Here is a 27,651-nt window from a genome sequence, read left to right on the forward strand (position 1 = left end):
TGCGCCATGGGCACTTTGCTCTCAGTCTGCGCTCCAGCTCAGATTAGTCTTGGTTGGGATGACGCTTTGTTTTTGTCCTCCTTTCACCCTCTTCATGAGCACGATTCCTTTGCTCGTCTTTCCCCCCCGACGGGTTAACGGCGGCGATAATCCCATTGATCCAGAGAACCGACCCTGCTAATCCTCCAACACGGAAGTTTGTGGAGTTTGTCGTCTCGACGGCGGCGGATGTTTCTCTTTGGCTCCACAGATAAAACGCCCGGGCCTCTTTGTGGATGTATTGTCTGCGGACGCTCGCTTTCAACGCGCTGGCGTTGTGGACTTGGCAGACGGAGAAACGGGAGACGAAAGAGCCTCGGGGAGTGAGTCAGCCCGACTTCACTCGCTTCCCTCACCTTGTGTTGTTGGTTCTTACTCTCCGTCTCTCTTGAGATTCGCACTCATTCCTCTGTTAAATTCTCCATTTCCTCCTCCTTCCTCATCTCTTAGCTTCTGGTCCTCCCCGGAGCCGCCTCCCGGGTCATCGGAAAAATTAATTCCGGCCTCCGTCACTCGTTGAAATAATCAGGAGAGTCGACCTGAAACAGTTGCTGAAGCTTTTTAAAGACTGAAATCAGCATCTTTGTCATTCATATGTAGAGATCAGTGAAATGTGTTTGAAGTCGTTCCCTGGAAGAGACCGCGTCTGGACGGGAGCAGATGTTGCTCTAAAAACTAAATCTACTTTTCAGCATCAATGGAGCTTTTTCCAGATGTGTAATCTGCCCGTGGCCGTCGGCGCTAATGCAGCCCTGCACACTCGGAGAGGCTCTTCAGCCGCCGATAACAAGCGGGATGATCCCTGTTCTCTTCACAGCACGTGGTCCAGCACATCATGTTTACGCTTTAAATCTGATTTTCTTGTTTATCAATGGACTAAAATTGCATTTATAAACTTAAAATGGTGGGAAAAAAAACTGATTATCCTTCTATGAGAGTTGACGATTTCCCTCTTTTTTTTTTTTTTAAAATTGGGCCTTTATATCTTCTCACTAGTGGTGAAAGCCAGAAAGAAATGAAAATGGGGGCAAATGGACAAACCACTTCCAGGTGGAACCATGTGACGGTGCTCCGCCGCGTCCAAACGCTCCCCCATGCCACTTAACGATAGCGATACAGATCGTTCTGGTGACATCATCAGCGGCTCGGGACGCCGCCGCCTCCCACGCTCCGTCACTGAGAGAGGACTGGTTATACTGAGTATATCAAAGGGTAAAGAAAACCTGTGTCTCATCCGACGAAGTTTATTTATACTCAGTCTTTTTAGGCCGGCCATAAAGAGGAAAGCCTAAATTCTGCCTCTTTGTGAATCGTCAGCCTCGTTCTGCCGGATCATAACAGAATAAAAAGATGATGCCCGGAGGCAAAAGCATGATATCTAATCCAGATTTAATGTTTTATTATCTCAGCGACCTATATGGAGGTGCCTCTAAATGGGCCCTGGTGGGCTGCTCTTCTCCGCTCAGCCTCTAAGTGCACCGTCACCGGGAGCTTTTGTCCGGGTAATAGTGGCGGTAATGAGGCCCGACCTGCGCTCCACCTGCTTTACATGGAATCAAGTGATTTCTCTTTTAGCCCACAAAACTCTTCCACAACTGTTGATACTGTGAACACAAATGATGTGTTCAAGACCAATTCCTCCCCCGCCGACCGTTCAGACGTTTAGAGCAGATTCATTCATCATCAGGTCGGCGCTCCGTCCCGCCGGGGAGGAGACGAGCCCCCGGTTTATTAGCCACTAACAAGTTGTTTTTTTTTAAGACCTATTTGTCTCCTCAGAAGTCGTTTTGGCTGGAATGAGGAGTGATAACTTTGGACGAGTGAGCAAATCCCTTTCAAGCTGTTCTCTGGTTCCTACGGCAACCGGCGGCGGCTTGTCTTTGTTTGTGGAGGTGTGAGTCACGGTCGGCCGGCTGCTTGCACATTGTTTGGAGAGTACAATCCGAGGGGAAGGAATATAATGACGGGGTAATCGATAGTTATTGGGAAAGAAGTGGTCGCCCCAGACCACACAATCTTCACAATTGCGTGAGAGACAATGTCTTGGATTGACGCCGTCTCCAGCATGTCCAATGTGACTTCAGCTCAGGAGTCATTTCTTGTTTTGTCTTCGTTGTCCTGCTCAAAGATGAGATCGTCACTTCAAACCGACTTTTCAGACAATGAATGACACTTCTTTGTCCAAAATGTCTTCAGTCGTCTAAAATCCCCATCGTATTGAACAAGAGAGTCAATCAGTCTCCATTACCAAAGGCAGAACTCAGACTCCGGCTTCACACACTGACTGGTTTCCATTCATAAAAGCTCCCCGAGGGCTTTTAGTACCGAAACGTCTTTAAGAGGAAAGGTGGTCTTGGTTCCTCGAGGCAGCTAATTGGTACCTTTCAGAAAGTCGATGTCGCTGTAGATCTTTAAAAATCCTGCTTTTGTCATGTTGTCAATTTGGAGAAGCTTGATAACTGTTTTATTTTTTATTTTTTGTCGTGGTTGTGTAATAAATTAATGTGTAGGAATTGATTTAATGGGCTTTCATGGCAGCCGGGATCCAAATAAACGATTCAGTTGAACAGGAAATCAAACTTCACACAGTTGATGGGCTCCATTCATAACGGCTTCAAGGAACCTTCTAGTACCAGACGAATGCTTCCTACTGGCTTTTAATAGACACTTCAGCCAAACACCAGGGACTGTAACACTGAGACGTTTGTAGGAACGATGTTGGACTCGTTCAGTTGAACAGAACCTCAATGACGTTTCTTCTTTCACCTTGTTGTCTTACAAACTTTGATCCATTAAATGATTCATTCTGAATTTACAAAACGTCACATTGCTTCTTCAATATCACTGCAAGTTTGGTGCTTGATGCTCTTTTTTTTTTTCTTGCTGCTTTTACAACTGATCTTTTCTGCTTGTAGCTTATGAAAAGACACAAGTTTAGACTTTGAGGTTATTCCAGCAATCGATTTAAATTGCTTTGACTTCATGAGGCGTGACTGTTGAGGCGAATGTAAAAGACATGATAGTAGTGGAGTAGAAATGGACGAGGATTGGTTTCAGAACAGTCGGAGTGCGTCAGTGTTGTTATGCGAGAGCTTCTCCACAATAGAGCGACTCGACTGGAGCTACAGGCTCTTTCAGGCCCTTTGTGCGTCTCTGCCGTTCTAAATTACATCATAATGCATCTTTCTTGGTTTGCGGCTTCTCGTCTGTGATTTGAGTGCGACCCGTGGCGGCGATGCAACACGTCTCGCTCAACAATCCCCGTCCTTGCATCGCGAGTCATTAACCTCCACCAGTCTGCCCAGCGGCGGGGGGGGGGGGGGCCCAATCAACTCTTGCGCTTTGTCAAACCCTCCCCAGCCAAACCCTCCCCAGCGCCTGCCTCATGCCAGACTGTGACACAAAGAAATCACAGTCCTGCATATTCATCGGCAGATTTAATTGAAGTTGAGCGGAGCTGGTTTTGTTTCTGAGGCGAGGACGGGGGGGGGGGTCGCTGTGTGTCCTGGTGGGGGGACGAGGCAGAGACGACACATGAAAGGAGGGAGGGAGGGGGGTCCAGCTCCTCTGAAGGGAAGGCGATGATAAACAAGAAGCCGTGCTGTAAATAACGAGGCTAAATCATAGCCTCGGCTCTGATTGAAACGCCGCCCCCCCGGCCGGGAATTGATTGGCCATTTCAGCGCTGACAGCTAAATAAATAAACACAACTCAGTGCTTATGCACATTTAATGTGTGAAAGGGATCAATGCTTATTGTTCCTCGAGCACGACCCCCGTCGGAGTGATCGCAGTGGTTAATGTTGAGGAATGAGCCCAGGAGTCGGATCAGGGCGAGACGTCGGGCGGCGGCGGCGAGGTCCCACAACGAGCCGGGCGGATGAAAGAAGCCGAGGAAGGTGTGAGTGGACACAGCAAGGCTTCAGAACTCCTGACAGCTCTGAGAGGAGCAGGACGAAGAGGAGGAGGAGGAGGAGGAGGGGAGGCGCCTCGGAAAGATCAAAGGTGCACTCATCAACGGTTCGGCTCTGACGGGGCCGGAGAGGTGGAGCAGGAATGAAAAGTCAGAGACGATGAGGAGCGAGAGGCTTTGAGGAGACCAGAGGGAAGCAGGGAGGACAGTGCTCCTTTTACCTGCAGCTGCAGACGCAACACAACCCCTCAGTTTTGATTTCCAACACACTCTCCCTGAAAGCTTCCCTGCATTTGCATTGAAACAGACGTCGACACTTAAGCCTCGGCTAAAAGCGTCGCAGGAATATTGTGTGTGTGTGTGTGTGTGTGTGTGTTGCACAGACGAATTCAAACATAATCAGTGAAGGAATCTCATCTTGTTTTGCCGTCTAAAGATAGTGCTGCTCACAGGCGCAGCTGATTTGCTGCGAATTGGACAAATCCAATAAGAGCCTGAAGTGGCGTGAAGTGACGCTCAAAAGAAGGCTCATTTAAAGCTCCACACTTTGATTTTTGGCAAAAATTAAGTTGCTTTTAGTCGTTTTTTGGGGGATCTGCGACTTCCTGTTTTGAATAAATCCTGTTATGTGGCTCAATTCTGCTTGTTGGAAAACAGACCTGGTCGTTCTGAATCGGAGCACAAGCCAAAGCTGGACAGATCCAATGTTGATCACGTTATTTGTGTTCTTCTAGGATCAGTATTTAAGTACTATTTAAGTTTAAAAACCAGATAAATGCAACATGAAAGGCAGTTCTTTTATTCATATTTACCCTGTTGTGTTCTTTAAATATTTTGTGCCTTCAGATGAATTTTATTTGGTGAAAAGTTGCTCGTTACATAACAAGTCAGGTTGATTGAAATGGAAGAGGAGCTGAATGAAAATGAAAATAAAACACAGAGGACGGACGCGGCTCAATTAACTGAAGATCGTGTTTCGCTGCTGAAGAATATAGTGAACCAACAGTTCACTTCTGGTACTCAAACATCCCAAAGAATGAAAATCAACCAACATCTCGAGTGTTTCAAGTTTTTCCTCTAAAAGACATGAGAAACCAACACTCTCCGGGGGATTTCTACACAAAGGCGCGCAGATCGATTCTCACAGGACATGAGAATGAGAGTAATCTGCTCGGTCAGTCCGATCCCCTGAATTCTGAAAAGTCTGGCGGCTCGATCAGATTGCGGTGCGTCGCGCTCCGCCGCTGTCATGGTGTGGATATAAAAAGTGCTCTTTCATCTCTCCCTACGTGAGAGAATTGGCTGCACTTTAGTTGTCATTTTGAGACGGTAAAAAGCTGATGCGCTGACATTCTCTGAGGAAACTGCAGGACAGAAACACTCCAGATAATTCTCCTGTTACTGCACCAGGCTTTCAATTTGTTTCAGCCATTTAATTTAACCTTTGAGGTCTCCATAGGGGTTCTTCCTTTCAGTTGCCAGTGCTTAGGATAGAATCCATTTTCTTCTTCAGTGCTTGTAATTTGACACCAGCCCCATGATTAAATTTCTTTTATGGATTAAGTTGCCTTTTTACGCTCTCGGTATTTCTAACCTGATTCTCTTAAATGATACAAAACAAAGCGATTTGCTAGAAAGTCATTCAATATGTGTGATGTTCTGTCTCATCTGTTTCCCTGTTTTTATTTTGAAGTCTGAGCTTGACTTCCTCCTCCTGGTGTCTGATTGCTGTTCCTGATGGGTTTCCGCTGAGCGTGATTGTCTGCACCTGGTGACAGCACTGCAGGACATGCTGGACTTCACTTGTGTGTCTTGTGCAAGTTCAGATTTAGAATTTTGAACTTTTGACCCTTGGCTGCACGACTTCACCTGGTCTTACCCTCCCACCTTTGTCTGAACAAGTATGTGTCATCAACTGTAACAGCCGTCATCCTGAGTCTCCTCCCACTGATTCACAACAACAATACAATGTGATGTAAGTTCTTACAATTCAGTCTGACAAACTGGGATACCATGCAAGATATGATACAGTATGACACAATATGATAAGGTTCAATGCAATAATAGTGTGCTATGATATGATAGAGTATCATGCAATATAATACAATAAGATATATTATGATAAAATATGATACATGTTTCAATATATATTTTGATACAATATGATACAAAAGGATACATTATAAAACATTGTCATGGGATATGTTGCAGTGCGATATGAGGTTTCCATCATAGTTCCATTGTTCTGGACCAATATGTTCGATGTCCTGCCCTGTCAGACTCTTGGCATCTGAGGTCTTCTATCCTGCAGTGAGTTCCTGCAGGTTCATCGGTGTTAGAACACCGACTGTAATTGCTCCCGTCACTTATTGTGTTGCTTCTGTTTGAAGACATTTTGAGACAAAAAGGGACTAATTGGCCGATTTAGCATGTTTTGCTGAAACACCAGAGAGCAGAGAGAGAGTGCGCTCTGATGAGCTCAGGTTTGTGAGGCGCAGGCGTAATTTGTTTGCTCATTCATGTGTTGCGTGCGACATGTCGTCCTGCACTAATCTGGCTCGAACCGAACCTGAGGACGAGACGCGTCTGGCAGCTGCAGCTTCAGAGTGACGCCGCCCGGCCTCAGGTGGCGCTCCCGACCTCACGCTCATCAACATGTCCATTTTGGTAACTTGCGGGCTCAATCCTGCAGCAGCGGGGGCGACGGGCGACAGTGGGGGGGAGGGGGTCAGCCGTCTCCTAAATGATGGCGAGCCATACCGATTACAGATGATGCACTTCAGAGAATTCTTCACTCATTAAACGTGACGGCTCTGAAGTGAGAGGTTATGGAAACCATCCGAGGCGATGTGACCTAAATCTGCCTCCCGAGTGCAGCTGCTGGAACTGAAGGGCTGAAGGCAGAGGGAGGAGGAAGGAACAGACTGAGCTGCAAGCATCTTCTGCTGATCATTCTACTTTATTACTCCCTGTTGGAAAAATCACTCTTGTCAGGCCTTCGTATGGAGCAGCAGTGGGTTCAAATGCAGCTGGGCGGGGTCAACAATAACCCGTCAGCTATGGGATTCAAACCTGAGACCTCATATCGCATGTCTACTTCTCCACTGACTCAGCCCATCTCTTCCAGAGCTTTTTGATTTAAATGGTGTTGTTCTTTCGTATTGCCATATAATAGTCTTGATATTTGCTGAGTCATGGTATCGTGACTTGGCCAGATCCAGACGTTCCTCTGTGGGATGATTCCCATCATTCCGTCTAATTCATAACGCCGTAATTCACCACAAGACACAAAGTCTTTACAGTGACGTCTTTAATAGAGTTTTAATAGAGCCCTGACAGCAGATGTTGAGGGGAAATATTCTGTGTTAGACAACACATTCCACTTCGAGCGAATCAGATTTTCCTTGAATTCGTCATTAACCCGAAGATTAACCGCAGCACCAGATGGAAAGTGGGTAGAGATCTTTTTTTTTTGGTTTTCTTTCTCCCATTTTTTTGAGTCAATCTACAAACAAGAAAGTGTTTCAGTATTCTGTACCAACCCCATGTATTTTTTCTTCCAATGCCATTTCCAAGAAAAACATTTAGCAGTAAAAGGAACATTTGATCTGAAAAACCTCAAAATCATGAAATCTGATTGAACTTTCTATCAAGCAAGTGAACAAATTTCTCATTTTAATCTTGTTTTTGTCCAAATAATCACTGCAAGGACACACACGTTCCAGAAAACACGAGTGGCTGCTGTTCATTGGTGCTTTTACCTTGAAAACTAGTGCAAAAGTCTCTCTCCTCAAACACTCCCAGTGTTTGTCGTCGTGTTTCAGGTTGTTTATTTTGCCAAAAATACACAATATAGAAAGATGGTAATGCTCAGCTGTGTGCAGTCGGTCTTTAACAAGAACCCAACTAGAAAGTTATTCAATCTAGGCAAATATTTCTGGACTTTAATGTCATTTTGAGCTATTATTTGCCATAATTTTGAAATAAGGGCGTTTAATCATTAAATAATCTGTTCTTGTGTTTCTCACAATTATTAAAACGTCCTCTTTCGTTCAACAGATGATTGTGATTGTTGAAGTAACTCCCTTCAGGTTGCAAAGGACATCATGTGATTGATTACTAGAAGGTACAAGTTCTGATGTTTCTGCTCAGAAATAGAAGCTGAGTTTCTCCTCTCATGTCTTTTTTCTTGCAGAAATTTAATCATTGATTCCCTCAAAGTCTTTTTTTTTTATTTTAGTTTTGATTGAAGCTGTTTTCCTCGTCACTTTTGATGCCATGTCTTCCTTTTCTCTGGTGCACAATAAGACACGTTCTAGGATCCAGAGCAGACCTCAGAAACATGGATTTTACACTCCTAATACTTGTAGTCCAATTCCCCATGGCACCCTGCCCATGTATCGAAGGCTCATGGACAAAGCAGCCCAGAATCTTGACCACCTTCCAGGGCAGGAAGGTGTGTTTTTGTAAGCTGAAGCCATTTTCTAGTTAATCCGAGATCATGGAGGGGGTTCGCTGCCTCCCTCCAAGATGATCTGGTTGCCGTTCTCCTGGAAACCAGGTTGGGAATCCTGCTTTTTCTTCTGTGGGAGTATTTCTCACCTGCTCCGGTGTAATTCACTATGCATCAGCAGCCTGAGAACTATCCCTCCCAGAGATGACTGTCCTCACCACCCGCCGGCTCTCGGCTGTAAACGTGAGCACAAAGTGGAAGCTCCCTGTCGATGGATGTCGAGTGAGTCGTTCTCTCGTGTAAAAACCTCTGTTCCGTAACTTCATTCGGGCCGAAGCAGAAGGAGTCTGACATTTCCCTCCTTTTCCCAGACCGGCGATACAGGACAGATTTTAACACAGCGGACCAGAGAGAATGTACGCTGTCAGTTAAAGGTTTGAAATGCCTGTAATGGGATTTCAATTGCTGGTGGACTCAGCAGCAGCTTCGTACAACTTCCTTCCAGAGCCATTGTTTCAGTGCATTCAGCCTTCACCTGTCGGCAGCTGACATTTGGCTTCGGTGATGACTGCTGAGAGGTTTAGAGAGGCCTAAATCTTTGTGTTTAAGGGCCTAATTGGCAGGATCTCGCAGTGTAATGGGACCCTTAATTAGGGCTTTAATAATGCCGCGGCCAGTGAAAAGGTCAACCAATTAAGCATACAGTCATGCTAAAAAGCAGCTCGCCGGGCCTCACATGGCGACGAGTATACTCTGTGTTGTCTGCTGCAGGTGTATAATTAGAACAATCACGATCCAGGCCATTTCCAATTAGATCTGGGTCATTTTCATTAGAATATAAAGTCACAAGCATTTCTCAACGCACCATTCATGGGCCAGCGCTCTTAAAGGGCCAGTCCCCTCACATGATGGAGGCTCCCGTCAGATCCATGCTGGGTTTGTTTGACGGGTCCGAACAAGATTAGAGGAGAGTTTTGGCTTTTTATTTAATTTTTTTGTGGCACTTTTAATAGCCTGGCCGAGGGAAAGTAGCAGACAGCAGAATATTCAGCCTGAGACATCCATGTATCAGCAGAGCAGCCTTCATCCTTGGTTTCATGCATCTGAGAAGTTCCTGAACACCCTCGTGGAGACCAGTGAACTCTTGTAAGGATGATTTGATCTTTGTGAGCCGGTGTGTCTGACCTCTTCTGCTCCCAGAGAACTGCTGCTCACTTCTCATATTCTCTGTTTCTCACCCTGGAAACCCCAGTAAATCAGCAGTTTGTGCGATAACAAAGAACATTACCATGTTCAAAGTCACTTAAATCTTAAATCTTCTCATGCTTGGACTGAACCACGCCGTGTTCCTGCCTTGTGAATGGCTGATTAGACATTCGCAGTAACGAGTAGCTGACAAGATAAAGTGACAGTGTATAACTTGCGCCATTAGTCGTACGCTATTTCCCTTATCTCTGAAGGCATAAATGCTATAATTCAGAGAGGACAGCAGTTCTGCTCAATTGCTAGCTATCATCAGTGTCCGTCTCTCACAGTTTGCAGAAACTTGCCAGAGCTGTGTTTATTTGAAAGACTCCTGCCGTCTTTGATTCAGCAGGAGGTCGATCTGGGCTCGGCCGGCCGCCGGGCTTTTGAAACACTTCTTGAGAAAGTCAACATCCAAGGATAGTTGAGTAAAGGTCATGTTTATTGAGTGCATTATCTACCAATCACAACACGCTGCGGTGGGTTGGTCTGGTCTCGGACCACAAACAAAGCACATCAGAGCGCGTCGGGCTCAGCGTCCCTGGAATACCTCAAACACCTTGAGACAGAAACGTGATGGAGGTATGAGCAGAGCTGGAAGCACGGATGGGAGGATGTGGTCTGGGTATGTGGCAGTTTCTCAATTTGAGCTGAAACCAGTGAGCAGGAAAGCGGAGTGTGACCTTGGATGTTACCGTCCCCTTGGCACAGCGAGCAGCAGTGTGGGCAGAGCGGGCGCTTCGGGCGCCAGCGGAGCGTGAAGCACCTGCAAAATGATCGAAATAGTCTTTTTAGAAAAAGGGAAGCGGGAAAAAAAAAGAAAATCAAAGGTTGTTTCCATATCTGGCGCGTGTGATCAGATGCTCTCGTCGATAACGCTAACAGCAGTTGACAGGGAGTCTTCGAGGCGCCTCCAAGCAGAATCCTAATTATTTTACTGGCGCTGTTGGGAATCTGCTCGCATGAAGGTATTTGCTCCAGTGAGCGGCGCCAAGCACAACTTCAGATTGTCACAGTGCCAAGAAGACTTCCAGATTTTGTAATTATTTTCATCAACAAAATTTTTTTTTCACAGCCTGAAGACGCAAAACTGCTCTAAAAACAAGCAAACCTTAAGCAGCGACAGTCGTGACTTGACGATGGAGGACAGTTGGTTTGTCCAGTTACCTTCAGGGTGGAGCTTCTCAACATGCAGGCTGATGGCGGCCCGCAATTTTTATATTTATTAGTTTTAACTGTGCATTGCTTTGAAGGGATGAATCTCCGTTTCCGACATCATCATTTTCTACACCTTTGTCCATCCAAACCTCGAAGCCGAGCCGGAGCTTTAGAATTCCTCCACCCTGGCACCCGACTGTTATACCGCAAATGTGACTATAGAGGGCAGAAGAGGGCATTTTGGATTTTGTGTGCATTACGACGCGTCTCCAGTTTTGCAGGTTTAGCCTCATTTATTAATTAAAATGTGTTTATTGCAGATTACTGAATGCAGGCCAATACATGTAATTCATAGAGCTGCAGCCTGGTCATTAATAGTATAAATTTTTTTCCCCTCCGGCAGCCATCGGTCCAGTGTTGGGTTCCTAAATTGGCCCTCAGCTCTGAAAACTTTGAGGACCCCTGTGTTAGGATGTGTTCTGATTCTGACGCCGGTCACCTGATTTGGATGTGGAACTTTTTTGAGTTTGAGCTAAAGAGGAATGAATCAGTGAGGAGTCATGGAGTAATATTCCACTCATCAGGCATTGTGTGTGTGTGTGTGTGTGTGTGTGTGTGTGTGTGTGTGTGTGTGTGTGTGTGTGTGTGTGTGTGTGTGTGTGTGTGTGTGTGTGTGTGTGTGTGTGTGTGTGTGTGTGTGTGTGTGTGTGTGTGTGTGTGTGTGTGTGTGTGTGTGTGTGTGTGTGTGTGTGTGTGTGTGTGTGTGTGTGTGTGTGTGTGTGTGTGTGTGTGTGTGTGTGTGTGTGTGTTATGGTGTGAGAATAGTAAAGACTCAAAATGACATAGTAATAAGAGTGTATAGGTCTTCCTGCTCCTTTATTAAACGGGGCACGCCAGGATTCACTTGTTTGTTGGTTTCAGTTGTTTTCCTATGTAAAGCTGCGAATCTGCTTCAAGCACATGGTTTGATTTTGATTTGTTGTGTCGTCGTGCAGAACTGACAGCAGCTTTCCACTGATAAGCTGTAGAAGGAGATCCATGAGGAGCACGGTGAAATAATGAGAGGAATGTCTTTATCGCCCATCCGAAGCTGCACGCGGGTCCACGGCTCACAATCATGTAATCGCCTCGTACGTCTCCATTAGGACGGTCTCTTGATTGGCAACTCGCTCCGAAAGGTCGCAGGGACCCCGCGATGCCGGCGGATCTGCGGGTTCAGTTAAAGCCCCCGTCTCTCCACAATAATGAGTTTGACCTCCACAACCTGGAGATATGAAACGCAGATATAATCTGTGTTTGAACGAAACGCTTCAGTTTGGAATCGGAGCCGGAGGATCTGGATTGTCGTACAAACTGTACAATGAAAATAACAATAGAAATATCATTTCAAAGATAATTAAATCCCTTATATTTAATGATGATATTAAGGCGTCTTTTTAAAGGTTATTCGTTTCTCGAAACCTAAGAAATTAATATTAAAGCATAAAAGAGTGGAATTACCACGTTATCCTCCCGGGCGGCTCTTCTTCAAGTACCGAGGACTCGCGGGGCTCATTAGTGTGGACTTCCAGTTTGGGGAATTTTCCAAGTGAAATATAGACTTTTTTTTTTCACATTAAAAAAAAGGGTTAATCCCTGAATAACAACGAGAGACAGTTTGTCCAGACAAGGTTGATAAGAAGTTTGGCCACATGGTGCGAGTTTGCATGTTTTCTCTCCACACAGTGGAACATGCCAGAACATCCACAGACTTTACAAGCAGGAGATTCACGACCATTAAGCAGTGAAAAGGTTTGACTTCTGAGGATAAATGGAAAAATAACTTGGGTTGGATTTAATTGGCACATTAACAAATTAAGAAAAGAGTTTTATGGGTTTTCTTACCGGGTTTCCAGGCGGAGGTAAACTCGCCTCCTGAAGAAGAGACGGATCCAAACCGTAATGATTGTTGGCAGAACGAACTGAAGCTTTCATTATTCCGGCTTGTTGAATAATTAAGTGGTATTGTTATGTCGCAGCCACCGAACGTAATGATGGCAATATTTCACATTATGCTGATTAGCATGATGAGAGGGGGGGGTTATGCTAATGAGGGGGAGAAGTCTCTCTTCGTCTCTGGATCCTGGCAGAACGACCTCGGCAGGAACCATTAGTCATGCGTTTAATGTTTATAGTTGATGCTAATTCAACAGAAATACTGGAACCTACAACGGGCAGTCGGTAGAGCGGACGCCTTCGTCAACGCCACATTTGTCACCATGGAAACCAACGGATTGCAAGGCTATTTGATCCACCGCACCATGTCCATCGTTTGTCGGTGGTTTGAAACGCTTCATGTTGTTGTAATCTTTAGGTTAAATGATGATGTTCTGTTGGTTCCTATTCTTAGAGCGAGCTGGCCTGTGATTGGCTGAGAGTGGACGGATGGGGATAAAATACATACATATATACATACAAACCAATGAATACACGTGGACAAAACAGAACCTTCGCCCCATACTTAATGATGTAGATTGCATGTTGGGCCACTAGTGGGTGCTGTTATTTGTATTTGTAGTGAAACCACACACGCATGCAGCAGAGAACGAGAAGCAGCATTTCCTCCGTTTCCAGAAAGTCCCACCAAGTTTTTCTTTTTCACCTGAAAACATTGTCACGTTTGTGTTTGCTGCAGGGAGCCGCTGCCGAGCGGCTGAGGAGCCACGTTGCTTTTAAACTCCGAGTGTTTGTGAGAATCGAAGTTGGCAGGTTGTGCTGTCGTCTTTTGCTTGTTCCTCCCGAGGCTACAAGGGAAGAGCGTCTTTATTCCGACGCCACCCAGCTCTGATGGAGACAGACGGATCTTCAACCTGCCTGGAAAAAAAAAAAATAGTTTTGAATTCCTGCCGCAGGACCTTATTAATCAAGTGAAAAACCCAATTTGATACGCGCAAATTTCATTTGACCTTTCGTGGGCTGTGAGTGGGTCTTGAATGATAAGTTCTCCTGAAAGAGCGACATCAATAGACTCACGTTCTCCTCCTGCTGGCTGCAGCATACTGATGAACACACGCTGGATTTTACTTGATGGAACCGAGACGCTGTTGACACACGCAAAGATTTTATGATCTCTCATTCAGAGTTTAGCAGGAAGGTCTTTTTCAGTATTCTGTACTTTTACCAAGGCTTTATCGAAAGATGTGAAACTTCTAAAAACACCAGAAAACTACTTGAAAAGGTGAGGTGGCGTGAATGGAAAATCAGGGCTTCAACTGCCATCCAGCCAAAACTGGTTTAATTAAAAAGAAAAGGTAAATAAGCTCAAATGTGTTCGATCCGCTAAAATGAGATTTAGTTGAAATGTTAAAATCGTAAAATTTAAAACAAATTTTTAAAAAAAGTAAAGAATGGTTAGATTGTGAGAATTACCTTTTTTTGTTGAAAAAAACAGCAAAAGTATTTAAAATTAGTATCAGGTAACAGAGCAAGATGAAAGAAAGTATTATAATAATAATAATAATAATAATAATTTGCTGGCTGTTCCAACTCCTCCGTCTCTTCCTCTTTTCCAGACATGGCGTGAAACGACGGCGCCGTGCGACGCAGGACGAGAGGCGGCTGTGTCGGGTAAGCCACGCCCACTTCCCGCCGCTCATTAATCCTCAACCCGCTTCAATAGGCCGACGCTCCGACGCTCCGGCGCTCCGGCACCGTGCCGCTCAGAAGATGAGCATGAAAGGCAGCGCCAGGCGAAACAAAAGCCTGGAATAAAAAAGTTATTGTTGCCTCCACGCTTCGTCGCGTCAATCTCGCCGGTTAATGAAGCCGAAGCTTTATCGCCCTCGCTGGCTTTTTAACTCTCCTGTGTTCTCTTTGTCTTCAAAGGGAATTACTAAATTAATTATTGAAGGGAAACAGCGGTGTGTGGTACTTCCCAGTGGTTTAGATCCTTTTCTTTCTTTCCATGTCTTTTATCTCTTCACGGCATAATAATCCATTTATCAAACCTAAAGGTCAAAATCAAGCTCAAACCCAGATTTTAGCCAACACACTGTTTTTACAAGTATTGAGAACATCTCAGACGTTGGACAAGGAAGTGTGAATACAGTAACATCATCGACATAAGAGTTTTATTACATAAAAAAAAAAGCTGCCATGGCTAAAAATGTTCAAACACATTTAGATGGTGTTCTTCCATCATTCTTGGATGTTTGTGATAAAGAAGAAGAATAACACCTTCAAGGAGGAAAGAAGAATAAAATAATTCAAAACAAACTAAAGGCAGAATGAACTGAAGGTTCAGGCTGTTTTTGTAAACACAGAAACGACTGTAAAAGTGGAGAAAGCGTTTGAACACGATGCCTGGTCCTCACAGATCCACTGAATCTTCAGGAAGCCACATGATCAATATCTGAGTAAAAGTGTGAACGCTCCATCACTTCATTTGTTTTGATCCACATAAACAACTTCTGTCAGCTGCGTCTTCTTCTCATTACGTCGCTTCTCTTCCATGCCGCGGTTTCTTACCGATCAATCAATTTAATTACCAGCCCTTCACGAAGCCGCCATCCTCTCTCCATCGATCAGGTTTTCTTTTTATTTCATGAATCATTGAATTTATCTGGATTGTTGTTTGAAATGGACAATCACTTTCTGTCCTACTGTTAAGTTACTGTAAATTATTTGCTGCGTCTCTTCTACGTGAACAAAATTAAGGGTTTAGTCTTCCCGTCGCCGCTGCGACCTCTGAGCGCCGCGCAGTTAAAACTCATTAAGACCCACTTGGGGAGCCCAGTGGGTCAGACTGGGTGGACTTGCTATGTTGTCCATAGAGAATGAGAGAGCAAAAAAAATGAACATACAGAGCATCACAGACGAGTTCGTGGAGCGCAAGGCTCGTCGTGTGCCCTTCAAATAGTGGTGAGTAGGCCTTTCGTACTTCATATTTAAATTGTGTTTGTTGGTGAACATGTGGGCCGCTGTGCCAGTTTTACTAAACTTTATAGCTCTTGATATAGGCGAGTAGCCTGCTGTGCCCTCATTAGTTGAAAAAGTTAAAGTGGGTGTCAAAATGACGTGGTCGCTGTCCATGGTGCTGAACTGCATTGAATTTGCATTATTATTATTAGGGGCCGTGGAGCCTGATGCTTCTGTTCTTCTCTTGGTTTGTTCTACTTCACGTCCGTTTGATGGACTTCAAAATGACACAGTTGCTCTTCGTGGTGCTGAAGCTTGTCAGCCCCACTGTTGAGGGGATGTGTATGTTGTAAAATGCTGTTATGATGAGCTTTATTATTTGGGTTTAAAGGACCCGGTCATGTGCCCCGCCTCCGGCCCGGCTCCGATTTGTTCCGCTAGTGGCTGAGCAGCACAGCTAAATATGCAGCATGACATCAACAACTTGATTAAAGCAGCTGTAAGAGTGAAGAATTCTTCTTCTTTCTAATTATGCGCACGACGCGGAGGCTGAAGCTAAAAGTCAAGTATCATCTGAAGAACCAAGAATTACCAAACCTTCATCATGTTAAAGACTTTCTGATGCCAGAACTGCTCAAACGCTCAAATCTTTAAGGTCAAAGGAAACGAGAGATTCAGGAAAACACATGCGTTTTTTTTCTAGTAAGTCATAAGTCGGCCTTGCGTTTCCTCCTCCTCGGTATCTTTCTGCTCGCGGTGGCGTCGTGCCAGCCTCGGCTGCTGCCCGCGGAGACGCAGAACAGTTAGCGTACATATGTCAGATGCTGCTCGCCAGCTAAAGTTCAGATCCCCTCCATGCGAGCGCTTCCTCGGCGCCACAGGCAGGTAGTCAGCCTAAAGGTCGCCTCTCGCAGTGAGTGACCCAGAGAAAATTGGCCGGCTCTTTGCTTCCCCTTCCTCTGTTTTTAGCTTTACTGACTGCGGCTTACTCCCACTTACCTAATCACGGCTCAGCGCGCCAAATTAATACATGAATCGTATTACTAATCTGCATATAATTACCATTTTCCAAGCCGTGGAAAGTGTTTTAGTGTGATGAAGCGCGGCTCGGTTGCTTGATTCATTGTGTTTCCAGACCCATTCTAACATCCGAAGCTCTGAAATCCCACTTTCTGAACGCACCGCCGCCAATTTCTTGTGTCTCTGATCGGGCACAGCCGAGGATTGGCTGGAAGTCGCGCGCCGATTTCCCGCCGAGTGAAATATTCAGTGAGAGGGACTGAATGTGGCGTCGGGCCGTCGGGGAGGAACCGTCTGGATCTCAGAACCTCTCTGAAGCGCTCGGGGCAGCACCGCTGGGAGTCGCCCTCAATCCGCACAACGTGTTGAAACGAAGTCCATTTTTCTGCACTTTATACAAGAAACTCTTAAAAAATTCAATCAAGCCGTGAGATAATTTTTCCTGACAAGTCTGAAGACTCTTCTGCTCTTAAAACGGATTCTGTGATAGGATATGAAGCAGATTTCTGAATGTTTCTTGTTAATTAGTATCTGGGAGAAGAAAAAAATAATTCAAAAATCTTCCCACTCGCCTTCACATTATGTCTTGTTTACAAGCTTGAAAGTTCTTGCTTTTGATTTCATCATAATGTGAAATGTTTGAGTCGGAATCGTCTCGATAATCTCAATCAAAACAAATCCAGTTGGCAAAGTCGCGGGTGCGTTCCTGCGATCGCTGATATTTTTATCTTTCAGGCTGATGATTGATTTATGTTTAATTTAAGTCAGAAAATGAGAAAAAGGCATCAAATACAATCGAAAAGGATCAACGAAATGTCAAAAGAAACTGTGTAGATTCCAGGGGTGGTGTTGGACACCCCCACAGTGTCAAGAGTGCTGTTGGTGTATTGACCTGCTTAAAGGAAGCATAAAGACCGTCCTGAGTGCAAAGTATCTTGAAGAAGAAAACATCATTGTCGCATCAAAATCACAAACAAAACAGTTCCTTATGATACACTGTGCAGTCCCCCATAGTTCCAAATATTTCCTTATGTCCCTCTTGAGCTCGATGTGAGGCTTAGACAGGTTCCATTACTCAAAGTGTATTGCAATCCTTACTTTTAAATTAAAGTTTTGTGACCATAGTGTTGTAAGATATTGCTCTCTCCCACACAGTCCCCCCACAGGCAACAGTAAGATCAACAATTCTTTGACGCTCAGTTATTTTTTCCGTCATAGTTTTTTTAAAAGTAACTACAAACACATCAAAAAAGCTGATTCTCCAAAATGGCACCATAGTATGAGAGTTCAGTCCATAGTTCCAAATGATCATCTAACTTCTCCTTGTGCTCCTTCTTTCACCTCTTTAAAACAGTTTTCTCACTGTTCTATTTAAAAAAAAAAAAAAAAAGCTCATCTCTTGTTTGTATCTGCGCCCGGCTCGAAGCCCTTGCTTTTGATTTCATCATAATGTGGGAACGTAGCGCCGGGGTGAGTTTCAGTGATGGATGGACTCGTCGCTCGCTCCGACCAGCCTCACCGCTGGCGCCACGGCGTCGAGCTAATTGAACAGAGATCCAGCTGCAAGCGCTATTTGCATAGCTCCATCATAATTTATTAACGTCACCTCAGCAGGCGCTTCATCACGTCTCCAGACCGATTCCTCCACCCTTTCCTCTATGAATACATTATCCCACCGACTCCTTCGTCCTTCGCCGAGCCGCCGTGGCGGGATGAAGTGCACGGCGCAGTTTGTTACTTTGGCCAGAGTGAGCGCGAGGCATTGGCCCGGGTTCGGCTCAGTTATACCAGGAAGAACAATGCTTAAGGCGTGTGGGATTAACGCCTGGCTGCAGTGAGTCATTAGTCAATTCCACCGATCAATCTCTGGTGAATTATGGTGGGCCATTAGGAATGTAAACCTGAACGCCGGCCATGGGGGGAAATCCATTGTGCCGCAGTGGGAGGTGAAAGACTGTGTGTATGTGTGCGTGTGGGGGGGGGGGCGTATTACTCTAAATGCATGAAGAAGAGGCAGTAAGGATGTTTCCACACACTAAAATAGAAATGTACATGATTAATTATATGGCGTCATTGCAATATACAGATCAAAGCATCCTGCTGCATTAAAAGGTAATTATATCATCGCCCTACAAGTAAAAGCCTTCCGCTGTAGAGCAATCCTCACCATTGTCTATGATATAGAGCAACGTGTGTTGGTGCACAATGTGCTGAGCATGACCTTCATGTGGTACCGTCATAAATCATGCAAATGGTTCAATTAAGTCCATTATGCCTTCAGTTTGCTCTTTTCAGTCAAATAGGTTGTCATAACATAGAAGGTGTAACGCCGCTGAACAGCTTCAATTAAAACCATCGTTGCAGTATGTGCAGCAATAATCCGTGTTGTGGAGCGCCGTGCTACTTCCATGGCACATGCAGCTGTGTCGCAGAAGTTCTCCGATTATTAAGTCAAGGTCCCGGCGTCCGGCTCCGATGAAATGATCGTCCATTTATCGCTGGAGAGAGAATTTGTCTCTTTGTGTATTTGAACTTCTGGTTCATTTACAGTAACCCCCCCCCCCCCCCGCCCCCCCCCCCCCCCCCCCCCCCCCCCCCCACACACACACACACACAGCGCGATCTCAAAGCAATGATAACTCTATTAAGCCCTCGTCGCACGGCTGACTTGCTCACTGACTGGCGTGGTTTGGCGTTATTCCATTTCGGGCGCTCTATTTGTGATTACGGCACGGCGACAACAATGAGGCCTCTTAAAGTGTCTTCAGATCAATGAAGTGAGTCTTTCAGAAGCTTTCCAAACACCGCAGCGGGGATAGCGGGCAATCTCGGAAGATTATACTTGTCAGACTAAATGAAAGGGTGGCGAGCGGCGAGAGTCTCCCGATTGAAAACGAAAACATCTGGGGAGACGTTTCTGAAGGACACGACGCAAACCTCTCGGGTTATTCAAACTGTGGTGATGAACTCAAGCTTCAACTGTTTGTTTGTTTTTTTGTTTTGTTTTTTAAATCGGACTGAATCGGATGTGTGATTTCGAGCTCCGTGGTCACTCTGCGTGTCACTCTGTGTCACTCCGCGTGTGTTCAAATGTTGCAAAATAAAAGCAAAAAGGCTTTCGGGACTGAATAGCAACTGGATTTCTATGGCGTTGCCGTGGTAACCAGCAAACATTCTTACAAACTGGACTTAAGGATTATCCCTGATCGGATCGTAGGTGTGCTTCTGCCAGAAAGCCTCAATCTTACCAGGTTGTATGACTTTTTGTTGCATTTTCTACATCGACCAAAAGACGAAGCGTCGGTCCGCGTGACCTCGACGCCACGCGCTCAGAAATGTGGGCGTCAAAAAGTGGAAAGATATTATAAACTCCTTGTAATGCTGGCCCACTCACACACACACACACACACACACACACACACACACACACACACACACACACACACACACACACACACACACACACACACACACACACACACACACACACACACACACACACACACACACACACACACACACACACACACACACACACACACACACACACACACACACACACACACACACACGCTGGAATCAGAAGTGTGTGTGATGATTAATCAGGACGAGCTCTGGGCGGGTGGAACCAGGCTTGTAGAGGCGTGAGGCTCCACTGCCAACTAATCGGAGCTCATCTGAGCAGGTCAAACAAATTAAATTCTCTAAATATCAATAAGATCACTGGATTCCCAAGTTCGTATCGCCGCAGTGTTGAACCTGAATCCCTCCAGAGGGCAGAGCACAGTCAGCTGAAGGCCGAGCTCGCTGCGGCGTGTTGATGTTCGGTGGCGAGATGTAATGCAGACCCAGTTGAGCGGAGGATTGACAAATGGAGGCTTCATCTGAAGCGAAGGTCGCCACTTGTTTTTGTTTTGAAGTCGGTGGGTTGAACGCCGCCTCCCAAGACCCTTTTTCACTTCCATGATAATTTAAAGGTTTTTTGTTGTTGTTGTTTTGTTTTCGTCTGTCACTGATAACTTGAACCAATTCTGCTTTGTCGGCGCCTTCGGCTGATATGAAAGACATGCTCTATCGCCTCCCATAAACATCCCTCATGAAGATAAGGCCTTTAATCCAAGAAGCCACTTGGATAAGAAGCCTAATGTCTTCCAAGACGAATGGCCAAGTCCAGCTGACCTGATTCCGTTGCTTTGAGATTCCACCTGAGGCTGGAAATCTAGAAAGCATGGCCAACCCCTCGAGGCTGGTTGGAGGTGATAGAAATGTGTTAAATCCAGCGTAGAAGTTGAGCTGTTGGTCCGTCACTGTCACGGTTCTTCCACAGCGTCTCTCCAGACAATAAATTGCTTATTGATTATCGAGGTCCCCAGAGGACGGCGCCTAATGATTCTGTCGATCCCCCTTCGACCTCTCCTCAAACAGCCACTGTCAAGTCGACTGCTCCTCCTTGAGGAAGACATTGGTCCAGTTCCTGGTGACTTGGGTCAAGTAAAAAGACCTTTTGAACTTCAGCTGAGCGAAACACGAGCGTGCCGGAGACTCGGAGACTCGATGCCGAGGCCACGTTCCCTCACTTTTCATTGTTGTCGGCTTTCCGTCTTGTTCCGGTGTTCATCAAGGTGAAAGCCCTTGAAATGAAAACGCTGCTCCAAAGAGAGAGAGCGAGATATGCTTTTTTTTTTGTTTTCAATCGCCTCCCCCTCTTGTATTGTAAACCTCCTTTCGCGCACTTGTGCTTTGACCACTTTCTATTTCCTGGAGGCGATTTCCATTTCCCGTCCCTTTGAACAGCCATGTTTGATGATGGAAATGAGCCGAGCGGCGCTTTCTTCTTCCCCAAATCCTCCAATCTTTTGTGCATTCAGCGAGCGATTGCGTATGCTCTTAACCGTGCGTGACTTTGATAAGGCTGAACTCTGTGCAGATGAATAGGCCCTCCCCTGAAAAAACATGCTTGAAAAGGGAGAGTTCTCGATGGCCGTATAAATATATATATAAATATATATATATATATATATATCGAGCCGCACGGGGCCATTTGTCATCTTCGACGAGGAACTGAAGCAGAGTGGCGCAGAAATGAGATAAGAAGGCGAAAACCAACCGCAGACCCACTCTCCCACCGGGTGCTAGTTTGATTCCTGATCACTGCCGCTTCGCTAGAAAAGACAGAAACTTTCCAAGTTCTGTCCAGAAACAATTTTTCTGGACATTGAGCACTCTGACACAGGAGCTTTTCTCCGCGCCGCTATCTGTGGGAGTGTAGCCTTTGGAGCGTCTCCGGTGGCTCCCGGCGAGCTGCATCGCATACTAAGTACTTTGTGTCGGTGGTGTGTTATGTAAAAGTGATTCTCGGGCTAATTTCAGTTTAAAGTGGCAGCGCTGGGGCACAGCTGTGGGCTGCAGCGGTCTGCATCCACGCCGTACCAGAAACATCTGAGGAGGAGAGCGGCTCTCGCTTGTCGCTGAATGCTAATGCTAGTTATGTCCTTTTAGGGAGATAAATATATAAAGTTAACAATAATTGCCCAACTATTGCGGGATCAGCTTTATTGCGGGATCAGCTTTATTGCGCAATAAACATGATTGTAGAAGCGCATTGAAATTAATGCATGCCAGGGTATGACTTTACCATACCAGGTAGAGACAGATTTATATTCATGTTCAATCAGGATATTATGTTTCCAAGTCGGTTAAATTGATCCGATGAGGCTTGATTAATTGGAATTGGACAGTACGGGACCATCCACGTGTTCTTCAGGAAATTACATGAACGTTATGACATATTTGCATTTGACATTGGATCAAATTGAAGGTTGATGATATGAAAATGGTTTTAAGCGTTCCTGCTGGTGGCAGGAGGATATGTGAGCGTTACAGACTACTGAGGACAAAGAGGACTTACCTTGACATGGACAGAAAAAATGGACATAGGAGCCTGTTAGTGCATTTCTGTCTTTTTTTTAACAACTTTAATTGTGGCGACTGTTTCCTCTTAGAATTTTCCGTTCATTCGGAAAGCAGAGATTTGTAGATAAGATTAGCTATTAGCTTAGCATGCAGCATCCTCTCTATAACATGTCCTTGCTGTTCAGGAAGGTGTTTATTCTAAAAAGAGAAGTTCAAGGTCTCTGGAAGGGCTTGAATCCCTGGAGGGTCCAGGTCCCCCCCCCGCCCCTCCTCCTCCCCCGCGGTAGAAACAATGGTAGCTCCTCCTCCTCCACGCTGCCGCCGTCTACCTGCCTGCTTCCTGTCCTCCGTCCCGACACTGAGCAACGAGGCCCAGTCCGACCTTGCGGCGACTTGCAAACACAAAATGAGAACATCAGCAGCAGAGTGGGGAGGGGAGGGGAGGGGGGTTTTGCTTCTAAGTGCATCTCCCCATCATCCCAGGTCCAGCGACAACATAACAGCCCCCAGACGCCTCACGTCCTCTTCTGCCACCAGTCACACCTTCAGCATAATAAGTGTGTGAAGCAGTTGCACCGTGTGCAACCCCCACCCACCCACCCCCACCCCTACCCCAGCCCACCCCACAGGAAACACCAATTCACCATCAACGCCAAGTCCCAGTCTGGAGTGTGTTTATTTATGACCCCCGGCCAGCCGAAGGAGGGCATTATGAAAAGGATTACACGGCCAAATGACTTGGCTCCGACCTGCTGCTCATTACTCAGCCTGTCCGGAAAGATAGAGGAGGGATGGAGGGATGGAGGGATGGAGGGATGGAGGAGGCCTGTGATCAACCTTAAACCCCCCCGGGGGGTGGGGGGGCGAAGGGGGAGGGGGAGGGGGGTCTTTAGGGGGACGCAGGACAGACGGTTTTCTCACCTTGCTTGAGGAGGATGTAGAGGGAAGGGAAGCATCACAATGATCACTATTATGTCGCCGACATTTGTTTGTTTGTTTTTACAAATATATCTGTAACGTTGACACGGATGTTGGCAAAATACAAATGTTTTTGAAGAGAAAAAAGTTTATATTGGATCAAAATCCCTTATGTTTCATCAAAAGCAGGTTTTTTGTTTCTTTTTCTTTGCTTCACCTGGCACTCGCGGCTGCTTCTACTACTGATTGTTTAAAAAAATAAATGGTTCTTTTATTACCCAGAGTAATTAAGTCTTCTTTGTTGTCGGTATCTCTGATCCTGAAGGCTGCCTCTGGTACTGGGAGCTACTGTGCTGCTTCTCTAACAACAACAACCTCCTGTTTTAACCTCTTCTCCTAATCTAACCCCCTTATTGGGTAATCTGCCTCTGGTACTGGAATTGGTGGAATGAAGAAGCATTTTTAAGGTGGATATGTTCAGATTCTGGAAACTACTCTGCATCCTCCTCGACGATACACATCTTTTATGTTGTTAAAGTTTGCTGATGAAGGTTTTTCTGATCCTGAAGAGGTATTTTTTGTAAAGATATTTGGATTTTGCTCCTGGAGGTGTTGAGTTTTTGCTTCCTATGATACCAGAGGCTGCGACTGATTTTGGAGGTGTTGGATGAGATCAACACTAGAACATGGACAGAAAAGACACTTTTGCATCAGTAATGTCAGAAAACTCCATTTGAGATGAAACACCTGCAGGGCAAAGCAGCAAAGCTCCTCGCATCCAGCAGCAAAGGGAAAAGACGGACGGTTAAGGTGGCCGGTGATGAGTCCTGACCTAAATCCAATCACAAAGCCACAGAGGCTCCTGAAATCTGCCACTGCAGACAGAACCTCATCTCAGCGGAGGAGTCTGACAAAATACAGATGGACAGATGAAATAAGCTTCTAGTAATATAGAGGGAGAGTTTAGAGGCTGTCAAAGGTTCTGCAGTACAATGATAGTACTAGTGTGTTCAAAATACTGGGAGGAGTTTATGTTAATAGACTAATGTTGCAATGCGATTCGAAAGCTTTACGTTAAGTTTTAAGCATTAACTGAACTCTTTCTTAGATCTTTCTCTTTTTCCCACAGCTTTGACTTTTTCACAGATCATTTCCCATCATGCAACTCAGTATTACACAGCAAATGGAAAGTGCAATCGATTTGCAATCGGCAACATCTTAGATCGGACGGGTCGAACACATTGGGGTGGACGTTCTCAGAAAGTCGTCTGATTGGACGCAGAGTGAAGTGTGATGACTCTGCAGTGCGAGGAGGTTTATATAAGCCCGGTTCTCGCAGACACAGCTGGCTGAGTCAAAACCACAAGCTGCTCAGCTGGAAGAGAAAAGTGTGTCTTTGTGGAGAAAAAAAAAAAAAGTTGACATTTTACAAATACAAAAGTTTCCACCTGACAGGGCGTACAAAGGAGAATAACCTTGCTCATGTTGGCAGATTTTCCTTTCAAAGCCTTTTTATTTTTACAGCTTTTGTCCTCGTGTGCACGTGCATGCCAACACACACACACACACACACACACACACACACACACACACACACACACACACACACACACACACACACACACACACACACACACACACACACACACACACACACACACACACACACACACACACACTCGGGGGATGTGTGAAACAATGCAGCACTCATCAGCGCAGTGTTAAATGCTCGCTGCTGGTAATTGATGCAGGTGTGAGCTGAGCTCTGCAGCTTTGTTGATGAGCTTTATGTATTTCCATGCGACAACGAAAAATAAATTGGAAAAAAAAGAAAAGATAAAGAACCAAAATTAGTTTTGGGCCGCAGCCAAAAGCTGCATGTGTGCAGATTCCCGTGGCAGCTTCAAAACTTTATCCCACAAAACTTATCATTTCCTACATCCACAGACGAGCGAGATCAGATAAGTCAGTTGTTTCAGGCCCGGGTGCAGGCTGCCAGCACAGGAACGCCACCGAGTCAGTTGCAGGACACGACTTCCACCTGTTATTAATGCAGCGATTCTCCCAGCGCGCGGTTGGCGGATGCTCGGTGTCGCTTCCCGGCTTCTTGTTTCCTGCAGTAAGCTACCAGGGGACTCCTGCGCTGGCAGAGAGCTCAAGGACAAAACCCAGAATCAAAGCAGGCGGGAGAGGAGTGCAGGTCCCCCACCTCTCCACATCCGCTCTTTTTTTTTTTTTCCTCCCCTTTGATTCAGACTGTTGTTCCGCCTCCCTCCACACCGCTCGCTCTCACTCCTACCGATTGTGATTGATGCGTGCACGGACGACCTTCAGCTCTCGGGCATTCGTCACCGAGCTCTGTATCGCAGCTCTTCATATAGCTGTACACAACAAATGATGCCGTTCCATATCTCGTCTGTGGCTCTTAATAGCCTCACCATCCTCCACAGCCATTGTCATGTCATTGAGAGGAACATCCTGATGCACGGCGCTCTTGTCTGGAGCTAGAATTTTTTTTAGAAATCAATATGTTTGAAATGATTAAAATCTCTTTTTGAAAAGTTAAATGCCTTCAGGACCAAAAGCAGCATGTACCAAAAGGGCACCCCCTTATCTATTTACACAAACAACAAAAGAGAGAGTACCGTCCATTACCAGGGTCAGCAAGACGAACTCCATGACCGTAAGCATGTCTGCTCAAATCGACTGGTTGGCCTCAAGGAAAAGAGGAAAAAGAAGGCAGCAGAATAACCTTCAGTGCCAGAAGTGGTTCATCTTTCTGTTCCAGAAGCATTAAACAGTCTCCAGTACCAGAGGCAGACAATATTTCATTGAGTCATTGTCTCTAGTGTCAGAGGTCGTGGTGTTGACGTTATATACAAGAGATGAAAAAAGAGGCCTCCGTCACTGAGGGCAATCAAGTTGTTTCTGTTTCCAGAGGCAGCAGGACAAACCCTGATATCCATAGTCATGTCTTTCCATTGCTGCATCAAGTATTCCTCAGTACCAAAGGTAGCAAACTTGTTTCCGTTACAAGTGTCAAAGTATATTCTGCTACTGCGGCTCAAACTTTTGTCCCCAAACCAGTAAAAGCCTCTTTTCACATCAGAGACGAAGGTGTTCCCAATACCAGAGGCAGCAAAACTACCTTGTTTCCAACAGAAACAGCAAGACAGAGTACTTCCTCTGTCACTTTCAATTCAGTGGTTCGTCTGCAGTAAAGCGTCTCATTTTCTGAGGCGATCATCGTCTCCAGTACCAAAGGCAACAGAGTGACACAAGCGTTAAAGCGTATTCAAAACAAGCCTCCCATTACTACAAATACATCTTTTTCTTGTTGGTGCCGTAAACGTCAGAGGTAAAGACGTCACCAGTACCATAGACCAGAGGCTGCATGTCAACCTCTTATTTATCAACAAAAACAAATGTGCCAACAAAGACGTCTCCAATAGGCAGAATAGGTGCTACCTCACCTTGTCCATGGTCCAACTGCAACGTTTGATTAATATTTGGTGTGATTGACTCTAACTGGCCTCAGCCTGAACAGCCCCAGACGTGTCGTTAAGTTTTCTTCGACACACCGCGGCTCTGAAATGATGATGAAACGATCCGGCAACAAAAAGTGAACGCTGGAAAATGGCACGGAGAATTGAGAAGGTCATGACTGACAGGATTACAACAGGTTTCAAATGAGAAAAGTACCAGATTCAGCGGCTCCAAATAGCCTCTGTTCACCTCCGTTATGAGGTTATCAAGGGTTTATAAACGGGAAACTGCGTTTGAGTAATTAAAGGAGACACGGATTACATCGGCGCCGGCTCTGATTTGACACCAGTTTTAAGTGAGAACGGCTGAATACACAAATTAAAATGATTCATGTACCAGAAGATCTCTTGGGACACGACGAGGCTGTAAACTTACATTAAACCATTCTGGTACTTTTTTCATATCTGAGGTTTCTTTTGTTCCTTTATTCTCCTCATGTATTCATCTTCACCTTTTATACAATTGAATATAACCGATTCATGTGGCCAATGTAATAAATATAAAATTAAATTCAATGTGGAAGTGGAAGATGCTAGAAAATAGCATCGCAT

At 45.5% G+C, this 27,651-nt stretch overlaps 1 protein-coding gene across 1 annotated transcript in view; it reads left to right on the forward strand.

The window, feature by feature from the left end:
* LOC308127512 (beta-1,3-galactosyltransferase 1-like) overlaps positions 1-27,651 on the forward strand; it is a 91,008-nt gene that overhangs the window by 26,555 nt on the left and 36,802 nt on the right. The window contains exon 2 of the mRNA XM_080492606.1: positions 14,359-14,413. The gene's annotated coding sequence lies outside the window, so the exon portion shown is untranslated. The remainder of the gene's footprint in view (positions 1-14,358; positions 14,414-27,651) is intronic.

The sequence above is a fragment of the Lipophrys pholis genome (genome assembly GCF_963383615.2).
Source record: "Lipophrys pholis genome assembly, chromosome: 23".
Classification (NCBI taxonomy): Eukaryota; Metazoa; Chordata; class Actinopteri; order Blenniiformes; family Blenniidae; genus Lipophrys; species Lipophrys pholis.